Source organism: Ovis canadensis, chromosome 9, assembly GCF_042477335.2.
Source record: "Ovis canadensis isolate MfBH-ARS-UI-01 breed Bighorn chromosome 9, ARS-UI_OviCan_v2, whole genome shotgun sequence".
In the NCBI taxonomy this organism is placed as follows: domain Eukaryota; kingdom Metazoa; phylum Chordata; class Mammalia; order Artiodactyla; family Bovidae; genus Ovis; species Ovis canadensis.
In genome coordinates this window covers 35608767-35634710 of record NC_091253.1, presented here as the reverse complement: position 1 = coordinate 35634710, position 25944 = coordinate 35608767, and the positions used below count along the sequence as shown (strand labels likewise).

The window sequence follows — 25944 nt, the reverse complement described above, 5'->3', positions numbered from 1 at the left end:
ATATGCATAGAGTAAGGGGAGAGAGAAAGAGGGAGTGTGTGTGTGTGTGTGTGTGTGTGTGTGTGTGTGTGTGTGTGTGTGTGTGTAGGGAAATAGGGCAGCCATGGTCTTAGTTTGCAAAAGCTACAGGGTAAGCCTCAGCTGATCTGCTGGGTTCTTTGGGCCCCAGACAGGGAATTCCTGTTTTATTCCTCAGGGGGAACATGATTTGACACAGATATTAGTTTAAGAACCTACCATGGATGAGTTAGAGAAATGGCTGCCCCCATATTTTGGGCACTTGCTCCCCAGCAGGCCCTTTTTAGCCATTCTGGTTTGATTTTTCACAGGACTCTGCAGGGAGGAATTATCTTTCCTATTTTAAGATGAAGAAACTCAGAGACATCAAATGAATGACCAGGGGCACACAGCTAAGAAGGTGGCAGAGTGAGCTTTTACAAAAGTCCAGGGAGATGGTGAAGGACAGGCAAGCCTGGCATGCTGCAGTCCATGGGGTCCGCAAAGGGTCGGACACATTGAGTGACTGAACAACAAGGGCTGCCTGACTGCTCGACAGCCTCTTTTAAACCCCATCGCACTCTGCAGGGACCTTAGTCGTCATCCAGGCCACTCCCTTCATCACCTGGAACAGGAAACCTCACCTGGAGAGGGTGCATGGCTTGCCCAAGGTTCTACATTCTGATCAGGTCACCTGATACCCCTTCCAGGGCCCTCAGGGTGGAGATCTCACTGGTCAGTGGGTGTCATGGAAGTGCCTTGGTAAGTTTCCCATGAAGGCATTGTCATTTTTCTGTGCTTCACATCAGCACCTTTAAATGCACAGTACAGAACAGTATGGGCTTCCTCGGTGCCTCATATGGGAAAGAATCCTCCTGTAGTGCGGGGTTCCATCCCGGGTTTAAGAAGACGCCCTGGAGGAGGGCATGGCAATCCACACCAGTATTCCTGCCTGGAGAATCCCATGGACAGAGGAGCCTGGTGGGCTGCAGTCCATGGGGTCGCAAAGCGTCGCACACAACTGAGCGACAAGCACAGTGCATAGAACAGCATAGAAGGCTGTGTGCTGTTCCCACCCCACCAGGGGCTGCCCCGAGGAGCCCCCCATCCAGGCGCTGGCTCGCCCATCCTCCCGCCTGCCAGCTCGGAGGGTGAGAACGGGGCAGGCGCCAGGGAGGTCACGGGCCTTGGCTCAGGCTGGCGCTGGCTGGGCGGGAGGCGGAGGGAACAGCGGGCATAGGCCCTGCTTGGACAGCCGCCCCGGGCACCTGCCATGCTTGTGTGTTTGCTCAGCGGTTGGGAGAGGAAGCAGGATGCTTTCTGTCGGGCCCTGGGCGTTCCGGGCCCCGGGGGCCAGCTGCTGGGGCTGGCACCTTCTCTGAAGAACTGTCTCTTGCCCTCTCTGTACCTCCCTCTCTCAACTACCTGACAAGCAGGTGATAATCTGACCAGCACCTAACGTCACCCTGGGGAGATGGCAGGAAACCCGGGTAGCGGGCACAGAAGGAGCATGGCAGGGTGCCCGGGAGCTCGGCATTAGGCCCGTTCAGCCCCAGAGGAAGAGAGGTCCCCCTCTGGCAGGGCAGCACCCCAGGGCCCTCCAAATGGCCCACTTCGTGCCATTCCCAGCCTGTTTTGTGCCACGTCAGCAAGTGTTTGCTGCAGTTCTGGCAAGAACCTGTGCTGACACACTGCCGGCCTTGGATTAGACATCAGGAGCAATTTCAGTTCAGTACCACAAGTGAGGTTGGTTCCGAGGCCACTTCTCCTGACAAGAGAGTTTCTTCCTTGATAAGCACTTTCTCATACTTGACCTCACCACGAATCTTCTGCACCCTGTGAATGAAGGATTGTTAATAGCCCCATTTTACAGGTGAGGTAACTGAGGCTGAAAGAGCTTAGGTAACTTACTCAATGCCCTACAGGTAGAAGAAACAACACTGCAGCAGAGACTGGGAGCCAGGTCTTGCCCTAAAAACACAGCCTTCTAATTCACTCTTTAGTAGTAGGAAACATTAAAGAAGATGTGGGTTTTCTATCCAGGGGGTTGCACCCCATTAAAGTCAAGTAGAGAGAAAAGGAATGAATGTTTCACTGAGTTGCTTTTTGTTTAGGCTCTACCCCATGTGGTGTGAGGGTTTCCCCAGTGGCTCAGCAGTAAAGAATCTGCCTGCAATGCCAGAGACACAGAGATGCAGGTTCAGTCCCTGGGTCAGGAAGATCCCCTGGAGGAGGAAATGGCAACCCCCTCCAGTACTCTTGCCAGGGAAATCCCTTAGACAGAGAAGCTACAGTACACGGGGTTGCGAGAGTCAGATACTACTGAGCGGCTCAACGATTCGTGTTGTCCCATATAGTCTCTGGAGGCAGGTATTTACCTTCATGTTACCCGCAAGAAGCCAGGGCCCCCAGAGGCGATATGTCTTTCCCCAAGTGCCGATTACTGTGGACATGGGGGAAGAAATCGGGCCCGGGTCTCAGCCTCCAGTGCCTCACCCTTCCTCTCCAAGTGCCACATGCCTGTCTGCTGAGACCATTGTGCCAGGGCCAGCCAGCGGGGCAAGACCTGGTGTACCTCCTGCCAGGGCTGGGTCTGCACCCAGAGCTGCGGATGCTCTGCTGGTCTTTCTGCAGGAAAAGCTCTGACACCAGCCTCCTCTTTATAGTGTCCCTGCCGCCCTCTGGTCCAGCCTCATGAATCTATGATGTGGAAGGACCTGTAGGCCCCCTGCTCCAGGCCCCTCACTTACCAACCAAGAAGATACTCTGGGGGCAGAGGGGGTGGGACTGCCCGCATCCCATGGAAGGGATGGCAGAGCTTGGAGTGGAACCTGAGACCCCTCTGCCTCCTGGGCCTGTGTGTGCCCTGAGCTCCTTTCCCCTCCTGCCTCCTCCTGGTCTCTCTGTCTCTGCTTCCTCTGATCCTTCATGCTTTCCTGAAGGTCACCTGTTGGGACCCTTAACCACATGCTGATGTGTGTGGTACCCCCAGATCCATTTATGCTTGATCATCAGCTCCAGGAAGACCACCAGGCAGGACCTCAGAGGCAGGGGCCATGTGTGACTGTATCTTTGGAACCGGCTAAACACTGGGACTGTGAGTCAGAGGTTCCTGCTCGGCCTGTGTGCCCGATGGCAAGCTACCTGTTGTCTCTGTAGTGACACCCCCCCCCCCCATTGTATTCACCTTCAACAATGACTACAGCTTCCCATGACTGGGTTCTTAGAATGCGCCAGGCTGTCTAGGCCCCCACGGCGGTGGTTTCCTGGGAGCTGGCAAAATGCAGTTAGAAGAACATTTTGTTGGGGAGAGGAGTCCTACATTGAGGGCTTACCCCCACCTTCCAATGTGTTGATGTACTCCCAGCATGGGACGTTTATTGAGCACATATTGTGTGCCCGGTACTAAGGCTTGGGGGTCTGTCACTTGTCCAAGATCATAGCTGGTGATGCAGTCCAGAGGGGAGCCCAGGTGTCTGTCAGGTCCGAGACTTCTGTGGCTTCTGCCCTGTCTTCATCTTGGAGAGACCCTGGGATTGTACCTGCGCAGACCAGCCAAGGCAGGGCTCCTGTTGTCCTGGCTCACAGCTGGCATCCGGCGACACAAGAGTGCCTGGCTCCTGGTGGCTGGGCGGGCACATTGGCCTAGGGGAGAGACGAGTGAATTCTCCGCAAGGCACAGCCCCCAAGTCCTACAGATCCCTGACAGATGCAGCCTGTGGCCCTGAAGCTGGCCGCCGCCACCTGCCAAGGTGCTTTTCCTGGGCCCGGGTTCTCGCTGCGCGGGAGCCATGCCTGGATCCTGCCTACCGCCCAGGGCCGCCCGCACCTTGGGGCCTCCCGGTTCCCGCCCTCCTTCCCGCCAGGGCTCCCGCCCAGCCAGCCCACAACGGCCTCCTTTTGTTCTCCCGTCTCGGTTTCGGGCAGACCCGGCCAGCCCGGCCCCCCGGCTCGCTTCACCCACCCCTTTGAAGCCTTGACGGGCAGCCAAAGAAGCTGGCCGAGCGCACACGCCCGGGGCTGGTGCCAGGGCCCTGGCAGCCCCTTCCCGCCTAGCCGGCTCCCTGGAGCTGGCCGGGCCCAGGCCCCCGCGCTCGGGAACAGGAAATGCCCGGATGTTCGCCTGCGCCTTCATCCGGGGCCGCCGGATGGGCTCTGGGTCCAGTTCCCAGGCCTCCTCCGTAGTGAGACTCTCAACCCCACCCGGGCCCCCCTGGGCCCCACAGAGGACCAGGAGCAGCCTGGCCCGGTTCCCAGCTCCCTAAGGAAAGGCAGGGCGGGGGCGGGGAGCAGACCCCGGGCCTTGGCCCCGGACCTGCGTTGAGCGCCTCTCTCTGCCGTCCCCAGCCGTGGGACTCACCTGCCTCGTGCCGTAGTCTCCTCTCTGTAAGGGGGAAGAACAGAACATCCTCGTTCACAGATGTCCAGGGAGGAGGAAAGCCGTCCTGTCGTCAGCCCGTCGTGAAAGTGTCCCCGCTAGCTGCTGGACCACGTTGTCACTCGGTGATGGTCACTGTGGCGGAAGAGCATTGGAGCCCAGGAAGAGCAGGCGGCTGTGGGCGAGTCCAGCGTGTCCTCCCCCTGCACTCCCAGGCTCCCGCCCCTGTTATTCCTGTGAAACACCCAGGGGACAACGAGGGGTCCTCTGCTCCGTGTGATTTTGAAAGCACCTCCCAGCATCTGCTGCAAGGTGGGCCTGTTGGCGGTCAGAGAATGAACAGAGCCCGCTTCCTCTGTGGCCCCGTTTCTCACGTTTAAGGTGGCTTTCCATGTGGCCGCCCTCAGCTTGGCTACTCAGGCCAGGGCCGTGTCATTGATTCCAGGGGGATGTCAACAAGCGGCATTGCCCTCTGCCCATCTCCAAGGCCAGGCCTGGAGCAGGTGTTCAGTAAATGAACACGGGGTTGCAGAAACAAGGGTCTCTCCGCTGTGGATTTGCGGCACCGCCCTTGCCACAAACCTGTTTTGCCCTCTTTCATCACGGGCGGTGGTCAAGTTCCCCAGGCCTATCAAATTGCCAGCGATCGTCCTACCATCACTGGTCCAGAGGCAGCTTGGACCTCAGCCCCTGCCCACCCCACCTGGGCTTGGCAGACCTGGACTGGTTTGGAACAGAGCTCACGGCTGAGGGTGAAGTCACACCTGGAACGGTTGTAAGACCAGGCACCTCCTCTTTGTGACTCTCCCAGGCTGCATGGCGGGTGGCGGGTAGCTGGCAGGGGAGACGCCTTGGCACTGCCGTGCTCTTGTGTCTGCGGCCAGCGGGGCCTTTGATGCCCTCCAGGGCCGCCTGCCCAGCCGAGTGCATTTGTGGAAGACAAAAGCTGCAAAAAAAGCAGCACAAATAACTTGAAAATGACCCAGAGACTGCCAGGGAGCTTATCAGCCTGTTTCCTGGGTTTTGTTGTTGGAGTTAGGAGGCCAGGGGAGCGATTCTGGCCTGCACCTTGCACAGCGCGATGCGGCGTTAACCTCAAAGCTAGCGACCCCTCCCCTGCTCTGTGCTATGGCTCTCTCGTGTGTCAGATGGGTTTAGTAAGACTAAACTCTATGTTCTTGTGAGGGTTAGAGGCTGGGAGGAAAGAAGCTGCAGGGCAGAAAAGCAGTACCCTCTTCTTCCCAGGGGTGCAGAGAGACACACCAGTATTCCTTGAATTTCCCTCTGGGCCAGCCTCCCCCCACATCTAGGATAGAACATAGCAGAGGATTCCTCTTGTAACTCTGGGAACCTTTGGAAAAGGAGCTTCTGAAATGTCCCTGTCTTGGGGGGAATGAGGCCCTTCAGCTGTTGACTGACCACAGCACGCAGGCTGGGGCCTCGCCGGTTATATTTCCAGTCTGGAGGATGGAAACTCAGTCGGGGCTCTGACTTCAAAAATTGCCTCTAAGCAAGTAGATCCTCCTTGTAGGGTTGGAGCTCTTTCTCCTGCTGCCCTGCCCTGCTTCACCCAGGGCAGAGGCCCAAGGAATAAAAAAAATACCAAATTCAGTCTCTGACCTCCAACCCGGAGGCTGGTCCTTAAGAGCACTGTTCTCCGCTCACTCATCTTGGGCCCCCGTCCACGCTGCTGTCCCAGGCCAAAGACACGGCTGAGGGTGATGGCTAGATGGCAGGATTTGGAAGGCTGGGCAGCCATCTGCTTTGCAGGCCCGCCTCTGTGCCTCTGTTGAGCTGAGAGCTTGACAGTGGTATCGTCTGCACCTCTTTTGCCCCAACTTTGGCCTGATAAAAGCAAAGCACGGAACCTTGAATGGGGGAGATAGAAACCAGAGACACCCCCTCTCTCCCCTCCCTGCCTCCTCTCTGCACCTATTCTGTGCCAAACATCAACCCAGCTATTTCTTTACTTTTTCAAGTGAGCTAGAGGTTTATAAAGAGGATGCTCTTTCCCCTGCCAGAACGAGCTTTTGCTTCCCCCCAGAAAAACTCCTATTCATCCTACTATACCCAGCTGCAGAGCCCCCTTCTCCATGAGGCTTTCCTGTCCTCTGGCTAGAGTTGCTGCCTCTCCACTTAGGTCCACCAGACCTCTAGGGCTCTGTTCTAGCCTGGGTGGTACTTCCTACACTGTTCTGGTTTATCTTTGTGTGTGTCCACCTGGCCCTGTGAAAGCAGCAATGGCGACTCCTTTATTTAACTCAGCATCCCCAGTGCCACAGCGCCAAGCACACATGGAGCAGACTTGTGTGTTCAGAGTGGGACTGTGTGAGCGGGGATGCCCTCACCTGGTTCAGCCAGGGCTGGGGCTTCAGATCACTCAACTCTGGAGTGGAGGCTGGAATGACTGACTGTCACACCCAGCACCATCTACAGACAACGCCTGTGACTCTGTGCTTGCAGTTTGACCCTCATTCTTGGCAGATTTGTGTCGGAGTGGAAAGAGCCCAGCCTTAGAACTTGATAGATTCCTTCTTTCTGCTTATCTCAGCTGGTGATTTGGAGTAAGTTACTTCTGCCCTGTGCCTCCGTTTCTCCACCTGTAAGATGGACGTAGGAATGTTTATTTTGCCTGATCTGTTGAGTAGAATAGACATGATGTTTGCATTGCCCTGGTGTTAGCAGTAACTTTCATTGTGGTTGTCTTCTCTGAAAAGGAGCCATTCTTAGTATCTCTTGCGGGTGAGAGGAGGGACAACAAAAACATTTGTGGCAAGGAGACAATATTTGTGGCTTCTCTGGGTTTGTTTTGGGCTTCCCAGGTGGCGCTAACGGTAAAGAACACACCTGCCAATGCATGAGATAAAAGAAATGCAGGTTTGATCCCTGAGTCAGACAGATCACCTGGAGAAGGGCAGGACAACACACTGCAGTATTCTTGCCTGGAGAATCCCATGGACAGAGGAACCTGGCGGGCTACAGTCTATAGTGTCGCAAGGAGTTGGACATGACTGAGCATGCACGCATCCCCTGAGTTTGTTTCTTGTGGGAAAAGTGCCTTCATGAGCATACAGCAATAAGCCTGCTGGCTACTCCAGCCCTGTCTGCCAGGAAGTGGGCAGGATAAGAGCCACCTGTTGCTTGCTGGCCTGCTGTGGGAACACACGGAGACAGGGGAACAAATGTTACCCATCAGGGACTTCCTTCTTCCAGTAAGATGCCAATACCTTACACTTTGTTCCTCGTAGATGCTGTTCCTCATAGATGCGGATCTCCTAGTGGAACGTTCTCCTGCTTGCACTTGGGACTCAGGGATGATGTGGGGTCAGTAGGATTGTGTTCCTTCCCTTGACCCTCCCTTTTTCTTCCCAGCCTTCCCTCCATCTGCATTTACTGGGCACTCACTGTATGGCAGGCGCCACGCTGTGTGCTGGGAACATGATGATGAGTGACACATGCTGCCGGAGAAAGACAAGTCAACGCACGTGGTTGGTTCAGTAACAGCCCCCCAAAGATATCCACATCCTAGAGCCCCCTCCCAGATGATTGTAACCTTCCATGGCCAAGGGGACTTGGCAGTGTGGTTAAGAATCTTGAGATGGCAAGACTATCTTGGATTGCCGGGTGAACCCGTTGTCATCACAAGCATCTTTGTGAGAGGGAGATTTGACAGCACAAAAGGACAAGGTATTGTGATCATGGGAGCAGGTATTGGAGAGATGCTGCCAGGAGCTGAGGAATGCCCACAGCCTCTAGACATGGAAGAGGTAGGAAACGTGTTTTGCCTTGGGGTCTCTAGGAGCTCAGTTGGTAAAGAATCTGCCTGCAATGTAGGAGACCCTGGTTTGATTCCTGGGTCGGGAAGATCCACTGGAGAAAGGATAGGCTACCTACTCCAGTATTCTTGGGCTTCCCTTGTGGCTCTTTACAAGAGAATCTGCCTGCAATGCGGGAGACCTGGGTTCAGTCCCTCGGTCAGGAAGATCCCCCGGAGAAGGGAAAGCTACCCACCTCCGGTATTCTGGCCTGAAGAGTTCCATGGACTGTATAGTCCATGGTGTCGCAAAGAGTCGGACACGACTGAGCAACCTTCACTTTCACTTTCTCCAGGAGGAACCAGCCCTGCTGACACCTTGGTTTTCGCACTTGAAGACTTCTTCCGGATTTCTGACCTTCAGAGCTGTAAGAGTCTAGAACGTGAAGTGCTTGTCCAAACATTTACCCAACTAAACAGCTGTAGGGCCAGCATTCCCAGTGGGGTCCCCCATCCCCATCCTTTCCCTTTCTGCACTCTGCTGCCTCCTGGGAGCAGCTTGCTGGGGTTACACGAGGCAGTTCAGATGCTTAGAGGAAAACAGAAGGAATGTGAAGCACAGGGGGCCTTGCCTATTTACGCTAATCAAATGAGGAAACAGTTTAAACGTCGGCATCCTTTGCTGCGATGAGGCCGGAGGAGAGCAGGTACATGTTTGTGCTGCCGTGCCAGTTGGTAGAACGCTGGAGTGGGTTTTCTTAGCAGTGTGCACAAATGGCCTTGATGATGTCTGTGTATTTTCATTCTATTACTCATTTCTCAGTTTTATCCTAAGGGTATAATCCAAAGAAAGAAAAAAAAAAGCACTCATTTGTGAAAATGTCCATTAAACCATGATTTTTTTTTTTTTTACTTTGGATTATAGAAAATTTCAGACATCCAGGAAAGTAGAGAGAATAGTATAATGAACACCCATTTACCTATTTAACAATTATAAACATTGTTTTATTTACTTCATCTTTTTCTAATATATATTTAAAGTAAATTATAGACATCGTGATATCTCACTTCCATATATCTCAGGTAACTTCAGTTTAGGGTAATAAAAAGTTGAAACCAAATGATTAAATGGAGAATGGTTAAGTCCACTATGATTGTCTACCTAGCATAATATTATGAGATCTTTAAATGATTTTTGAAGTTCTCATTACAAGCTGTCTTAGGACTCTGTACTTTCCCTTTATATGACTTGCCATGCTTCGTAATCATTTAATTACCTGATTTTCAAATTAATGTCTGTTTCCCCAACTCATTTGATGGGGACAGTGCCCATTTTGCTCACCACTTTTTTCTTGACTGCCCGGCAGGGTGCCTGGTTCATAGCAGGTGTGAAATAAAATTGGTTGACTAAATGCCACCTGAGCATTTTTAGATCCTTGAAATAACATGCTGAGTGATGCAGGCAGAGCGCATCATCTCGTGTGAGCACGATGTGAAAATGAAGATGCGCGTGCATACAGATGACTTCCAGAAGGCAGCGCTGGGAATTTCCCGTGTTTCTGCCTGCACACTGGGGGAGGCAGGTGAGATTTGTTCCTCCTGCTTTATTTTCCTCCATGTGGCAGTCCTGCCATCTCTGCCATCAGGGAGGTACCCACTGTCCTGTGTCCCGTGTGCTTGTTGCATCCAGGAGAAGAAGTTCATCCACATGGAGTAGGAAGACTTGGTTTTGAAGCTGACACTCTCCTTGACTCCCTACAGGACACTGAGCAATCCCTGAACGTCTCCGAGCTTAGTTCTTTCAAGCTGAATAGGTGACCTGGTACCTGCACCTCTGTCTTTCTCTAATTAGATGAAATAAGGATGGCTCATGGAGGGGAGGGCACCCTGTACTGTTTCCCGAGCTAGCTTCTCCCCATCCTCCTCCATCATGACATCTCAGCCCCTGGCACTCAGAGGAGCCCTGCCACTGCCCTCATGCCCTCTGGATGGAGGAGTGAGTGGCTGCCCAGAGGTGCACGGTGCGGTCAGGGTTCTTCTATGTCCATCTGAAAATCCCTGCTGACCGTAAACGGGAAGATGACAGCTATATAACTTGGAGTGTTTTCACCGTGTTCAGTCATCTCGCTAACTGATGGGTTCATCAGTCATCCAGCGGTGTTTACTGAGTGCTTACTCCATACGGATTGCATACTCATTAACTTTCGGTGACTGCTAACCGCACCCGGACTCTGGCACTAGAATCTCTGGTGGGGGTTTTCCAGGTAGGTCAGGGGTATATAAAGAATCCACCTGCCAATGCAAGAGACGCAGGAAACGTGGATTTGATCCCTGGCCTGGGAAGATCCCCTGGAGGAGGGCATAGCAACCCACTCCAGTATTCTTGTCTGGAGGATCCCACGGACAGAGAAGCCTGGTGGGCTACAGTCCAGGGGGTCGCAAAGAGTCAGACATGACAAAGAGTCAGACACGCACCATGGAAGAAGTTTCCTTTGAGCTCCAGAGTTCTCCTGGAGTCTCCTTCCTGTCTTCTCCCCATGCAGACTTGAGCAGCATTATTGCTCAACAGTTACTATTCAGCACTTTCTACGCACCCTGTGCTCCCCTGGGCATGAAGATGCTACAAGGAGGGCTTGTGATCATGGGGAACATGCCAGTGATAAACTGGAGGCTGGGAAAGAAATCAGAGAATTACCAGTGGTTGTACCTGCTAATAGGGGGTTCAGCCCAATTCATGGGCTCAAGGGTGCTAGTCTCTGGAATTATAGGACCCTGTTAGTAATCAAGACACTCTCTCATCAGCCCTGCCCTCCTGCTCAGTCCTGGTTCAGCCCCTTTCAGGATCATCTCCCTGTATTCATGAACAGTTCCCATCAGTTGCCTTGTCGGGGGCAAACTCCTTTATTGTTTAGAAGAACAAGCTCTGGAGCAGGCTGTGTCCCACTCACCGAGAGTCTCCCTGGGCACAGTGGCGGGAGGCCCAAAAGGGCCTGGAACCTGGCCTAGCTGATGAAACACCTGCAGTATGTAGGCAAGTCCTCGGAGGTCTGCCCAGGTTCTAGAGGAGAAAGGATGGCAGTTGCTCTCTCCCTCCCCCAGAGTCTTCAGACAAGGGCTCAGAGGGATAGGGGCTCAGGAGGGCGGGGAGGGAGAATGAGTTCCCTGGCCCCGCCGCCCACTTGGCACCATGCCCCACCCCTGCTCTGGCCCATCGGGAGGCTTTCTTCCTCCTGGCCACGGTCAGATACCACATCTTCTTTCTGTCTTTGTTCTCTGGCTTCCTCCGGCCATGGCTGCAGATGTGTGAAACGGTAGCCCTTGGCAGCGTGCTCTTAGAAGATGCCGTGCACCTGCATGAATTCTCACCCGGCAGCCCCCCCCCCCCCACCTCTTCTTACCTGGATGCCACCTAATTCTTCTTTTACAACATGTTTCAGAGAATAATCCACACCAGCTGCCTTAGGAGGTCTTTCAAAGATGCACACAGCCTACACCCTCCTCTATTTTAGTTAATATCCTTTGGCTCCCTGGGCAGCCTCCCAGTATGGTCCTCAGGTTAATGCCCTAATGTCTTCATGGTCATTACTTGGCTTCTAAGGCCCTGGTGGGTGCTGGCTGGGCTTCAGGAAATGACCTATTGGGGTACTAAGAGTTGGGCAGGCCCCCACCCCCGCCCTGGGGAGAAATGTGGTCCAGCCACAAAGATCAGGAAAGACTCAAAGATGAAATAGTTCTGAGGGGGTCATAGAAGGGATGTTGGCTCTTGCTCTATCAAGATAGGGCCGTTGGAGGCTTCAGAGCAGATCTGACTTGTGTTTTAACTAAATCTTTCTGGCTGCTGGCAATGGGCTGAAAATGGCAAAGACAGAAGCAGATGAACCAGTTAAGAGGCCACTGCAGAAATCCAGGGGCGGGATGATGGTGACTGTTGTCACAGAGAATGCTGTGAGAAGGGATCAGATATGACCATATCGTGAAGGTGGAATTGGCTGGTGGATTGGATGTGGGGTATCAGATAAAGGGTGATTGCAAGATTTTCCCTTGAACAAGTAGAGAATGAAGTTTCCATTTATTCATAAGGAGGATCAGTGGATGAGTGTGGTGGGTAGGGATGGATTCATGCTTGAGATATTAGTTGGACGTTAGACATACAGGTGGAGATATTCAGGAAGCAGCTGGGTGTATGAATCTGCAGTGTGAAGGTTAATTTCACATCAGCTTAACTAGGTATCCAGCCATTTGATCAGTTTAGATATCACTGTGAAGGTGTCTTTTGGATGGCATTAACATCTGTATCAATAGACTCGGAGGGAAGCAGATTACCCTCCCTCGTGTGGGTGGGCCACATCTAATCAGTTGACGACCCCCAAGGGAAAATTACTGAAAACCTCCAAGGAAGTGGGGATTTGGCCTCCATTCAGCCTTCAGACTTGAGCTGCAGCATCTCCTCTTCCGTGGGTCTCCATCCTGCTGGCCCACCCTGCAGATTTTGGATTTGCCAGCCTCCACAATGAATGTTTAAGCCAATTCCTTAAAATGTATAAAGGAGATCCAACCAGTCCATCCTAAAGGAGATCAGTTCTCAGTATTCACTGAAAGGACTGATGCTGAAGCTGAAACTCCAATACTTTGGCCACCTGATATGAAGAACTGACTCATTTTTGAAAAGGGCTTGATACTGGGAAAGATTGAAGGTGGGAGGAGAAGGGGACAACAGAGGATGAGATGGTTGGATGGCATCACTGACTCAATGGACGTGAGTTTGAGTAAGCTCTGGGGGTTGGTGACAGACAGGGAGGCCTGGCGTGCTGCGGTTCATGGGGTCGCAGAGTCGGACATGACCAAGTGGTTGAACTGAAATGTGTCCATTCTCTCCGGCTGTTTCTTTGCCTGTTTTTCTGGAGAACCCTGAGAACATGGGGTAGGACATGGAGTAAAGGGATATATATTTAGGTGCCTATTTGGGAGTCATGTTATTTAAGCCTTGAGACTGGGCCTGAGCACCAAGAGGGCACATATGGGCAAAGAGAATTGGTCTACTGGTCTCTCCATCCAAAGCCGAGAGATTCAGAAACCGTGTGTGTGTGTGTGTGTGTGAGATATTTATGGAGCCCTTACCATGTGCTGGGCATCCCCCATTGCTGGATGCTGCCTGTTCTTAAAGCCAGACCCATCTATCTCCTTGCCTGTTCTGGAAGGTTGGGAAATGATCCCAATGGAGCCACTTATTTATCTGACTGATGTTTTGCAATTCCTGTGTCTCACCTCCTCTGGGCAGCAGAATGGAATTAGCTGTTCCTTCCCTGCATCAGGAACAGATTATCCCAGCCTCGTCTTCCTGCTAGGAAGTTCCCTAGGTTCAATTCCCTAAACCTCCCGCCTCTTGAAGCCATGTAGTGTCTCTTGACAGCGTAATGGCACTTATTAAAACCCGTGATGCCTCCTTTCTAGCAAGTGTTGGTAAAAATAGTTCTGCACCTCCAAGGAACAGGGTCATTTGAACTTGGTGACTCGAAAAACCTTTGGGACAAATAATGAAAAGTACACAGGACTGGTGATGAATTTTTCCTGCCCTCTTTGTTCTTCCCCTTTTTTTTTAGTGTGTGTGAGGCGGAATGCTTAACCCATAGTTTCCAAGAACTGTGTAGGTGGGTTGCTGGGGACAATTGATTTTTAGGGAAGTATTGGTCTTCTGGGTGTGGAAACCATGAAGCAAAGAATAACATTGCGCAAAAGGTGTTCCGATGACCGAGTCTGGGCTAATTATGGTGCCGTGTGCTTGCGCCCCTGTCGTCCGAGGCATCACTTCTGCTTGAGTTGCATTTTGCTCTGGACTCAGGGTGATCCCAGGAGCCTGTTCTAGCCAGCTGTCACGTGGATCATCTACTTTCTAAGGCCGTGACTGGTTCTGAATGAGAGGAAGTGCAGCCTGGCAGGTAGGAGGAACACAGGCCTTTATATAAGGAATGAGAGTCCTGGTTCCCATCCTGCCACTAGTTTGCTGTGTGACCTCGGGCAGGTTTTCTCACCTCTCTGAGCAGTGATGTCTCCATCTGTGTTGAGTTTGGGCTTGGTTGTCTTTGAGGGATAGGACCCCAACCACCCCTGGGAGGGCTGTTGTTCAGTCACTTGAGTTGTGTCCAGCTCTTTGCGACCTCAGAGACTGCAGTCCATCAGGCTTCTCTGTCCTCCACTATCTACCAGAGTTTGCTCAAATACATGTGCATTGAATCGGTGATGCTATCTAACCATCTTATCCTCTGGGAGGGTACATACCTTACATAAAGGACCACCCCACCCTCAGCATCCTGCTGCGTGTGGTATTGTGTGGGACCAGTGCTGCCAAATACATTTTTTGGACTTTGTAAGGAAATTTCCTGGATTTTTGGTGAATTCAGAAGTATTTTAAATATTCTATGGGTGAAACTTGTAGCCAGAAAGAGCCCATAGTTCTTCAGTTTATAACTCTGTACACATGCACTGTTCTTCCTGGGTTATCATAGTCTGGGGGCTGGAAACTGAGGAATGCTCATTGGATTTTTTTTGTTTGTTTGTTTTGAAACCAGTACAAGTATTTTCAAGGTACTGTGGAAACAAAGTCAGACTGGAAACCGGGTCATAAGATGGATACTGCCTGGAGGCCTAGAGGGAAGCGTGACCTTCCTTTTCTCGTGGGTGTGAGTATTCGCAAGGCAGAGAACTCGGTCAGCTCATCTCTTTAGGACTTAACCCCAGGTCCAGCCATCAGCCTTGTCCCTGATTCCATGGACTCTGTGGCATTCAGAGCTGGAGGAGATCAAATATTTCAGCGTATTCAGTATTCACTCAGCAGTGTATCTTGTAGCTCTTCTGTGTGTGCGTACACACCTTACTCACTTTTAAGTGCTGTGTAGTATTCCATGTTTCCCCCACCTGCCCCCCAACTCTTTCATACTAATGGATGGGCTTCCTGGGCGGCACTAGTGGTAAGGAACCCACTTGCCAACTCAGGAGACGCAAGAGATGCAGGTTCCATCAGGAAGATCCCCTGGAGGAGGGCGTGGCAACCCACTCCAGTATTCTTGCCTGGAGAATCCCATGGATGGAGGAGCCTGGCAGGCTACAGTCCATAGGGTCACAGAGTCGGATACAGCTGAAGCAACTTAGTAGGAACGCATATTAATGGTAATACTTTGCTTTTATCTGTTTTCCGCTTTTATTCCTTCCTCCGCTGATGTCATGCCATAGGTTTGTTTCCTCACCCTCCTGCACACCTCCTCCCTTCCTTCCCTTTCTCCCTTTCCCTTGCATCCATCCATCCCTGGATCCACTGGTCAGGCACGCTCTCCTTACAGATGTGAGATGTATGGGGCAAAACCCTGAAGCCTTGCCTCCAGGAGCTCCAGTCCACTGGGAAATCAGAGAAAAAGCACATTGTGGAGACTTCCTGGAAGCAAGTTCTCTGACAGTCTTTACAAAGGAGCCTTTTGGAGTATGCGTGTCTGAGGCAGGTGCCCGTTTTTCAAAGGAGAAGTCAACTTTCGAGTCTGCTGTGTTACCGCGTCTGCTTCCTGGGACCTTGCAGGACCATCACGGGCTGCCCAGCCTCCCCTTCTTCCCGTGCCAGAGGCTGCGGTTTTAGCAGAAACGCACCAGTGTTGGCTCTGGAATGATGGCCCTGAGGAGGGCACGAGCTGTCCTGGGCTTTTTCCTTTGGTGTGGGAGCCAGGAGGACCTTGAACAAAGTTGCAGATCAGAAGCCAGCCTGAAATGGAGGCGGAAACTCAGGTCTTCTTCCTTCAGAGGAAATTAAGATGAATAAAAAGGGAGTGAAGGTGGAGCATCTCGAGACGGAGAGGGCCAAGAGCCTAGTCTCCGCGCCTTTATTTTCCAGATGGGTTTCAAACGTGTGTTTTGTGCCATGAGCCGTCCTGTGCTTCCCTCTCCTTTCATCCTCTTCCTTTTCTCCTTTCCTTACGAGCCTTTTGACCGTGATCACAGTAATGATCCACAGAGCCTCACTCTCTGGCAAAAGCGGTTCTAGGAATGGAAGAATTAATGTGTGCGGTTCAGAGGCCTGCAGCCTACCCTGCTTTTCATCACCTTGGTCATCTGAACAAGTCGCTTAAGCAATCTGTGTCTCAGTTTTGTCCTGTGTAAAGTGGGGAAAACATCACTGTCTTCTCTGTAGGGATGCCAGCAAGGCACATGAGTGACTGTACGTGAAAAACCTAACCAAAGCCTGGAATGGCTACCTGGAGTATGGTAAATGCTCAATAAACATCACATACGTGCACATCCACACACACACACACACACACACACAAATGTCTCCTTACCTGAGAGATGTTTCTGGCCACTCTTGCATAAACAGTACCCACCTCACCCCCATCTCTCTCTGCCTTCCTTCCTCTGTTGATCTCTGTTAATCTGACCCTCTATGTAGTTACTTAAACTTGACTATCTTCCCTAACCCTACCCCCTCTCGCTCCCTGCAAATGCTGCTGACTGAGATCTCTGTTATGTGTGCTTATTCTTTTTATAATTTATTTTTTAAAAGTCTTTATTGAACTTGTTACATCATTGGTTCCATTTTTATGTTTTGATTTTTTTGGCCATGAGACATATGGGATCTTAGTTTCCCAACCAGGGATTAAACCTGCACCCCCTGCATTGGAAGGTGAAGGAAGTCTTAGCCACTGGACCACCAGGGAAGTCCCTGTTAGTTGTATTTAATGTTTTAGTCCCTACTATTTAAATAGTAGTAAATACAGGCTACATGGAAGGGTGTCAATTTTATTTTAAATTTTTGGCTGCATTGCACAATATGCAGGATCTTAGTTCCTTGACCTGGGATCACACCTGCGCCGCCTGTAGTACAGAGTCTTACCCACTGCACCAGCATGGAAGTCCCCTAGGCGTGTGTGTTTTAGAGATGCCCTGCAGGCCCAGACTCAGGCACAGAGAGGTAAAGTAAGTGGCTGGCTCAAGGTTGAACAAGTTGGGGAATCTGGAGACATTCAAGTCTAATCCTTTAAATTCTGATTTAAACCATGACTGCCTTCCTGCTGGTAAAACAGAAAAGAAAAAGTAAGCATAGTGACTGCAACAAGTCAGGATTCAGTAAACGTTAACTGAAGGTAATAGTGATCATTGCTCCTGCAGCAGCTGCCCCAGGACACCCCTGTTTGGTTGTACCCCGGCTTTCTGAGCAGAACTTGGGCACCGGTGGCTGCCATCCTGAGAGGGTTAAGGGGGTGGTGCCCAGGTAGGTGGGCAGGTGTGGCACCAGGCTTGAAGTGAGCTCCTGCCCTTCTTGAAGGGCTGCCTTGTCAGAGGGAGGGAACCAGCGCTCTGTGGAAGACTCCACGTTTCCCGTGTGGTATCTGTTTCCACATGGGAGCTCTTAAAATGTGCCAGTGTCTCTCCTGGTTGTACTTTCATTTGCTGTTTTCTTTCCCCCGAGATCTGTTGGGGGGTATTTTGCAGGGATTTTAAAGGTCAGGAAATTGTCTCTGTGTCCTGGATCTTGTCCCAGTTTTCTCAGATGGGTTTTGTTGCTCCCATTTTTAGGATGAGGAAACTGAGGTTCAGGGAGGTATAAATACTGAAGCCGGGATTCAACCCCAAACCTGCTACTTCCCAAATACCTCCCATCTCTACTCCACTGCTCAGACGCTGTGAGAGTTGGATCCTGGTTTGTCAGCATGTATTGAGTGATGAGCCCAGGCTGGGTGCCAAGCCTCATATTTTTTTTTTTCTTGTTTGCTTGTTATGGTTTTTAAACTGTTTTGTTGAAGTGATGGGGACAGTGCTTATAGGAGGTTCACAGGGGAGGGTCCTCTGTCTTATTCTCACGTGACTCTCTGAATTACAGCAGTGAGCCACGGGGAAGGAGCTCAAGTGTTGGAGCACCACTGCCCTGAATTCAGATATGAGCCCAGCCTCCAAGTTGCTGTGTGATCTGTGTTGAGTCATCAGCCTCTCGGAGCCTCAGTTTCCATATTTGTAAAATGGAGCATGGACTCTTGCTTGGAGAGGACACCAAGGATTTGAGATGTTAAATATAAAATGTCAAGCATGTCTCCTGGCGTAGAGTCAGCCATCAATATTATTATCGTTGTTGTGTTTTGGCACATAGTGTTATACTTAGATGTTGCTTCTTGCTCTGCCTTATTTATCTTTGTGGCTCCTAAGGGTGCAGACGGAACCTTATTCACTTCAGCATCCCCAGCATCTAACACAGATCTTGGTATGCACCTGAGCGAATGGATGAATGAACAAATAAGGCAGCCCCCGGGTTGTCAGAGCCGCTCTGGCCAGCTGTTGGAGGACTGTTTCCTGGAGTCTTATCCCCTCTCGTCAGATTCAGGCTAGGACAACGGTGTTGTGGTTCCATTGTTCCTAGATAGCACTTCCTATCTTAACGTCTCGGCTGGGGCAGCCCTGGACCACACCCTTCCCTGCTGGCCTATCACCCACCCCACTTGGACCCCGGCAGGCTCCCTCCCAGCCTGCCCAGATGAAAACTTTCATGAGATGCTTGCAGCCCCTTAGTCACAACTATTGTCAAAGGGGCCATTTCTTCCTCCAGAACCTGTCACATTCCAGGGAAGATCTGGAAAATGCTCAGTCAAAATATTCTGCATGGGAACTTCTCTGGTAGTCCAGTGGTTAAGAGTCTGCCTTCCAATGCAGGGGAATGCAGGTTCAATCCCTGGTTGGAAAACTAAGATCCCACATCCTGCATGCTGCAACTAAAGTCCAAACACCTCAGCAAAGAACCACATGCTGCAACAAAGACCTAGTGCAGTGAGAATGTCAAACATTTTTAAAAAATGCTCTGCAGGGGCCTGATTCTTCATAGCTCAACCTGCGTCTTCCTGTCTCGCACCCCACTCTCCCCTCGTCTGAATGGTGGGTCAGGTCAATCTAGTTATCCGATTATCCCTAGTCAACAATTGAAGAAACGGAGCTTCAAAAAGTTGAGACTGCTAGTAACACAGCTGGTTAGTGAGGGGACTTAAGACCGTCACTAGCTCTCTGCTCCTCACCAGTGCTCTCACCACTGGTCCCCTTCCTGGTTTCATCACTGGGGTGCGGTACCTACCTCTGTTCACAGAAGAGCTTTGAGGGACATGTCACAGTGCTAGTGACCCAGGCTCTCTCAGTCTGTTAGCCCAGGCTTGCCTCCCACTGCCCTGTGAGGTATATGGCGTCCAGGCATCGTCACACCCGCCCTTTGCGGGAGGAGCCCAGAGGGCTGAGTGCCTCCGGAGGTGACACGGCTCCAAGGGCGGCACTTTCCCTTCCGTCAGGTCTCCCTTTCCTGCTGAATTTGACTCATAGGTCATGGGTGTGTGTTAGTCACTCAGTTGTGTCCGACTCTTTGCAACTCCATGGACTGTAGCCCTCCAGGCTCCTCTATCTGGGGGTTTCTCCAGGCTAGAATACTGGAGTGGGTTGCGGTTCCTTTCTCCAGGGGATCTTCCCAACCCAGGGATTGAACCTGGGTCTCCTAGATCGCAGACAGATTCTTTATTGTTTAAGCCATGGGGGAAGCTCATAGGTCAGTTGTTCTCAAACAGGGTTTCCCTTGGAATTAACTGAGGAATTTAAAAGTCTTGTTGCCAGGACCCAACCCCCAAAGATCCTGACTTAGGCACAGAGCCCAGGCAATCAGCTTTCTAATGTCTCCCCTGTGATTCTATGGTGCAGCAGCATCGAGAACCACTGTCTCAGGTCATGCTCTTACAGCGATGTAGGGAAATCTGACAAGATGCTGGTAAATTCCCAAACTCTATTTCAGACCGGGGTTCCAGCCCTCCTAAAGCAAACTGTGCTTGTTTCGCTCAGATCATGACCCCTTGTGTTTCAAATGAACTGTCAGTGCTGAAAGAGGATTGTAGGGGAACACAGGAGATGGAGTGGTCCCAAAGCTGTCATGTCTTGTGCCCTTACTGTGTCCTGAGCCCTGGGATAAGCTCCTTATGTATACAAACATCTAACTCACGATCCAGTTACTAGCACTAGGAGGGCACTGCTGATGTTACCTCATTTCACAGATGAGAAGACTGTACATGGAGTAGATAAGTAACTTGCTCAAGCTGGTAGGGGCAGAGCTGAGATTTGAAGACAGAGAGCTGGCTCCAGAGGCCACTGTTGTAGCCAGTTTGTCTGTTGTTCTGCAGGATGGTTTACTGGTTCCCACACGGCTGAGAATTTGCACTCATCAGCTGATCCTTCATGGTGATGCTGAGACCTAGATCGGACCTGTCACTCTGTTGCTCAGGAGCCTCTGTGAGTCTCCATAGCATCTGGTCATCTGGCAGGGGGGTGGGGGGTACTGACGGCGGGCGGCAGTGAACTCTTAGCACAGCCTGTGAGGGATTCCCTGTTGCAGCCTGAATGCTGGTAGACTGTTCTTTCAGACTTCATGTCACATGTGCTGTTAATACCATTACAAAGTTTCCCCACTTTTCCCTGCCTGGTGAAGTTCTGCTCTTCAATATCTCGCTCAAATATCCTCTTCTCTCATCTATGCAGAACGAGTCAGTGACGCCTTCCTCTGCTCCCAGAGCTCCTGGTCCCTCCATCCTGGACCACGTGGCCCACGGCGTTTTCCTCAGTGCCCTCAGAGCTCCCAGAGGAATGAGGCTCGGTCTTACTCACGGTTGTTCTTCTTCCCTCAGCATCTACCAGTGAATGGCCAGCCTCCCACATGGAGGATGACCTCCTTTACCTTAGCTTCCACTTTATTTCAGCCATGAAGACATATTCTCTTTGCCTTCTGGATATTAGAAGATTTTTTCTGTTTGTAATGGATGCTTTCCTTCAGGGTGCCTCGGGTTCCACGTTGCATGACTTGACACTGATTTACTGTATTTTCATAGGCTGAGCAGTGATGTGAAGCATCCTGAGGTCCCGTGGAAGATCTGCCTCTCTCCAGCCTTGGGTTCTCTGCATTCTTGAGCATCTCAGGGTCCAGAAGAAAAAGAAGAAAGCCTACCAGTTCTGGGAGCAGTTTGGATGAAGAGAGGTAGGTGTCTTATTTTGTGCTCGGCTTGATTCCTGAACTCAACTGCCACGAGCCAGTTAAGGCAGAGGCAGAGAAATGGTGTCTCGCGACCCAAGGGACACATATTTGTTTGCTCATGTGCTGTTTTGAGAATGGCAGCCCTTGCTCAACAAGGAGCATGAAGACACTTTTAGGGGAGTCCCTGCCAGTCTCTGAACAGGGCAGGTGCATTGGGAGCCATCAACTGTCAAGGTGAAGAGTGAAGCTTTCTTATGCCTACTGTGAAGGGGGCAGGAAAAGTCAGGCTTAAAGATGCTGGCTGAATTCTTAGAGCTTACTCTGCGCAAACACATGCATAGGTACAGGTGATGTGAATAGCGTCTTCATCTCAACGTTACTTGAAATAGCAAACAGTGAGGCTGTTTTTATTTACTTATTTCTCTATATTTATTGGCATACGATGCCTAGCTTTTATTTTATTTTTAAAATCAAAGTATAGTTGATTATAATACTATTAGTTACAGGTTTACAACATAGTGACTCAAAATTTTTATAGATTATACTCCATTTATAGTTATTATAAAATGTTATGTATGCTCCCAGTAGGCTTGTCAATTATTTTATATTTAGTAGTTTATACCTCTTCGTTTCCTAGCCCTGTCTTCAATGCCTGGTTTTTAATCAGATTACTGGCTATGTGAAGAAACAGAAGACTATGACCCAAATTTAGGGGGAAAAAATTGTCAATAGAAAACAGATGGAACTGACATTTTTTAGCTAAACTTACACTTGCCTGATCAATTGATTTTATTATTATTATTGTTATTATTATTAGGTTCACAGAAAAGTTGAAAGTATAGAGTTCCCGTATATCCTCTGTCCCCACATACAACCTCCTTACCAGCAGCATCCTGTGCCAGAATGGTATATTTGTTACAGTTGACAAATCTACATTCACTAACATCATCATCACCCAAGTTCATAGTCTGTATTAGGATTCACTCTTGGGGTTGAACATTTTTTAACAACTGTGCAATGGCGTGTACCCACCATGGTAGTGTCATCTGGCATATTTTCACTTCCCTAACGGTCCCCTATGCTTCACCTATTCATCTCCCACAATTTACCTGCTCCTTAGTTGGGTATTGCTTGATTGCATCACAATACCTCCGTACAATGGAATACTGCTGCAGTATTCTTGCCTGGGAAATCCCATGGATGGAGGAGCTTGGCGCAAAGAGTAGGACGGGACTGAGCAACCTCACTTTTACTTTCATACAGCTGTTAAAAGGAAGGGGTGGCTTTATGTAGTGATATGGAACAGTCTTGAAGTTGTATTAACTGCTGTTGGCCTTAACAATGTTGATTTTTTTTAATTTACTTTTTATTTTGTTTTTAACTGCTTTGTTTTTATATTGGAGTATAGCCAATTAACAATGTTGTGTTAATTTCAGGTGCACAGCAAAGCAGACTCAGCCACACATATATATGCATCCTTTCTCTCTCCCCCAAACTCCCCTCACATCCAGTTAACAAAGCTGACTTTAAAAAGTGAAAAAAGGAGGGCATGGCACAGTGTGCAGACTGTGCTGATGGCTCCGATGGTGCACATCCACCACTCCCAAATCAGCTGCCTAGTCTTCCTGCGTCTGCATTTACAATCTGTGGCTCCCAATGCTGCTGATCTGTGAGTTCCACAAGACAGATCCCTCCTTGAGGGCAGGATCTGTTCATTTGCAATGGTAATTATTGCCTGGACCAAGCCCAGATCCAGGCATACTAAGCTAAGGCCTTTCCCTTAGTATCTGTGAATACCTGAATGATGAACACAGGCGAAGTTTTCTTTCCACAGTGCTCTCTGCCTCGTACTCCTCAAATACAGCAGAGGAGTGGAAGCGCTGGGTTCCCTCCTCCTTCTCCTGGGTACCATCTATGGCCTCCCCTCCCCTGCCTCAGTTTTCTATCCTCTGCCAGGCTTCTTTATTCCCCAGGTTACAGAGACTCGAAGGAGATGGGAGAGCAGCTTGAAATGGACCTTCCAGATGATATTGTGTAGCTGATACTGTCCATCGGGCTGATGTCACTTAATTTATTAATTTAGTTGTAACAGCCGAGCGACCCAGCAGCTGATCTGACAGCAGGCTGGTGAGTCAGACCGGACGGGTCTGATTCCGTGAGCTGGAGTGGCTGCCTCTGTAACCTTGGCCACGTTGCTTAACCTTGCTGAATCTCAATTTTCTAACCTGTAAATGGAGGCTAAAAATGCTTCCCTTGAGGTTGTCTTGAGGATTAAATGCGATCACATAAGTGAAAGTGCCCTTTGAGGAAAGAAGACGGTGAAGGCGCCTACTGAGTCAGGAGAGAAGTGAGGCGGGCCTGCTGGTGTCCTCTGGGGCCTCATCCTTCCAGAGGAAGAAAATCCTGACTCCCCCAGTCAGATAGACTCTAATTTGGCTTGGTCTCTTGTTCAGTGTGCTTCTCTCGGCTGCCCAGGGCTTTCAGCTTAAGCAAATAGATGATCCTGCTCCAGCGCGCTGCGTTCTGCAGCCAGCCATGTGTTTGAGCTTGATAGAGATTCTTATCCGGCCGGGTAATATTACACAGCAAGGGATGACATTTCTTATCAGGGGCCCTGCGGAATCAGAGATAGGAGCCCTTTCTTTTTACTGGCAGCCAGGCCTTCGTGTGCAGGGCTGGCAGGGAGGGTCCCAGGGCGGGCCAGGGCCGGGAGTGGGCAGCTTGGCCGGCGGTGGCATCAGCTGGCCCTGCTCTTTCGAGACAGCTGCTCCCAACAGCCTGCCTTGACTAAAATAGGCCACATGAGGTTTCTGCATGTGATAGAAGCAGGGCAGGGCCCCGGACTGGGAATGAGGAAGGAAGGAGAGGGATGATGCTGCTGGACCAGCTTGGGGTGGAGGCATGTGTGGCATCCTGCCCTTGTACAAAGAGGCAAGCGGCCTCCTGCTGCGGAGTCTTGGCTGTGGGAGTGATGAGGTCCTGGGTAACCTCCATGTCCCCACTTGAAGTCCGAGCTGTTTGGATGCAGTAGGCATGGTGCTGCACAGGGCTCCTGTGCCCTCGGGCTTCGGTTGCAGAGACACTGGCAGCCCCGATGGTAGAAAGGGAGCGAGATCAGAGTGTTTATTCCTTCGCTTCTCCCCTGCTGGGTCCCTGAGTGGCACAGGCAGGGTCTACACAGAAGGCCTGTGTTAGCAGCTTGATTCTGGGACGCGTTCACTGTATATTGGGTGAGTTGTTTACCTCGCTGCGCCTCGGTCTCTTCATCCATTTTTCTGGGCGTCTCTCATCACTTGCCTTCGGGTTCCATTGATCTCGGGGCCTGGGTTTGGCCCTGAGATACCAGGGGCAGGGGCACCGCTGGGTCACCCAGGGCCTGAGGCCAGAGCCCCCGATGGACGGAGCTCCAGTGTAGACCAAGGCGGTTAGAGTGACCACATGATTTGGGTACTGTAGCATCTGTAGGGGACATGTGCCCAGGGTTCTTCCTCTCCTGTTGATTTTTGGGGGGAAGCCTTGTTCTCAAGGCATAATCTTATCCTCATCAGAAAGGGAAGGAAAAGTGGTTTCTCCCTCTCCTTGGACCCCTCTCCAGCCAGCAGTCCTGCCTCTGCTTGCTTCCTGTTGGCTCCACTTCCTGTTTCCTTCCATTGCCCCGCAACCCCACCCCGCCTCCCGCCCCAGGTCTCATGTCAGCTATGCTGTTTCCCATGCTCCTCCCCATGGCCAAGCCCAAATTCTGAAAGCACAGCTCCAACCCCACCCCTCTCCACTTGTAAAAATAGCCTGACCTCTCAGCGTGATGTTTAAGGCCCACCTGATTGTCATCCCACGCCTGTGCTTTAATCATGGTCACCTTGTGCGGGGCGTCAGCCACGGTAAGCAAGGTCTCATCCTTGTCTTTCAAACTTGCCAATGTCTTTCTTTGACTTTTACGACGTGTTTGCGGCCTTTCTTCTTTGGAAGCCTGGGGTTCGTGGGCTCCGGCCAGCGAGAGGGCTGGGTTCAACCTCAGCTTTACCAGCGGCTGGCTCTGGGGCTGTGAGCAAGTCACTTCACCACCCTGAGCCTCAGTGTCCTCAGCTGAGACATGGGCATCTCATTCCTGTGCCAAGGCTCTCGTGAGAAGAACCTGTCTGAAGGTGTCTGCTGGGGTCTGGCTCATGGCAGGTCCTCAGTAAGTGGGGACTCCCTGCCCTCTGATGGCCTGTCCCGCTCTATCCTGATGCACTTGAGCTCAAGTTCCATCCCATCTTTCGCCTTCTCTCTGGGCTCTTCCACCCGGGAGTCATCTTCCTCTGTTGGAAGATCTCTGACCTCCTCCTGTGTGGAGAGCAGGAACAGACCTCTTCTCTTTCTGCCCATGTCTGACTTCTTGGCATGATGTGGACTCCTTTAGGGCATTGACTGGTGGTTATGGTTTTGGCTTGGCCGTGGGAATCATTGATTTAGTGATTGAGAAGTTGACACCAAGGGAATGGAAGAGAGTCATCTGTTCTCTCATTGAATGTAGTTCAATTGGTATATGATATTGTTGGTATATGGTATGGTGGTATTGTTCAGTTGGTCCATTGTTTCTGACTGTTTGTGATCCCATGAACTTGCAGCATGCCAGGCTTCCCTGTCCTTCACTATGTCACGGAGTTTGCTTAAACCCATGTCCATTGAGTCGATGATGCCATCCAACCATCTCATCCTCTGTCGTCTCCAGTTTTTCCCAGGATCAAGGTCTTTTCCAATGAGTCAACTTTTCGCATCAGGTGGCCAAAGTATTGGAGCTTCAGCTTCAGCATCAATCCT

General features: G+C 50.9%; 1 long non-coding RNA gene across 8 annotated transcripts in view; it reads left to right on the top strand.

The window, feature by feature from the left end:
* Positions 1 to 25944, top strand: part of LOC138446182 (uncharacterized) — a 304831-nt gene that overhangs the window by 173701 nt on the left and 105186 nt on the right. For all 8 annotated transcript variants that reach the window (XR_011259209.1, XR_011259210.1, XR_011259216.1 and 5 more), the window contains one exon: positions 21002 to 21147. This is a non-coding gene — a long non-coding RNA (uncharacterized lncRNA). The remainder of the gene's footprint in view (positions 1 to 21001; positions 21148 to 25944) is intronic.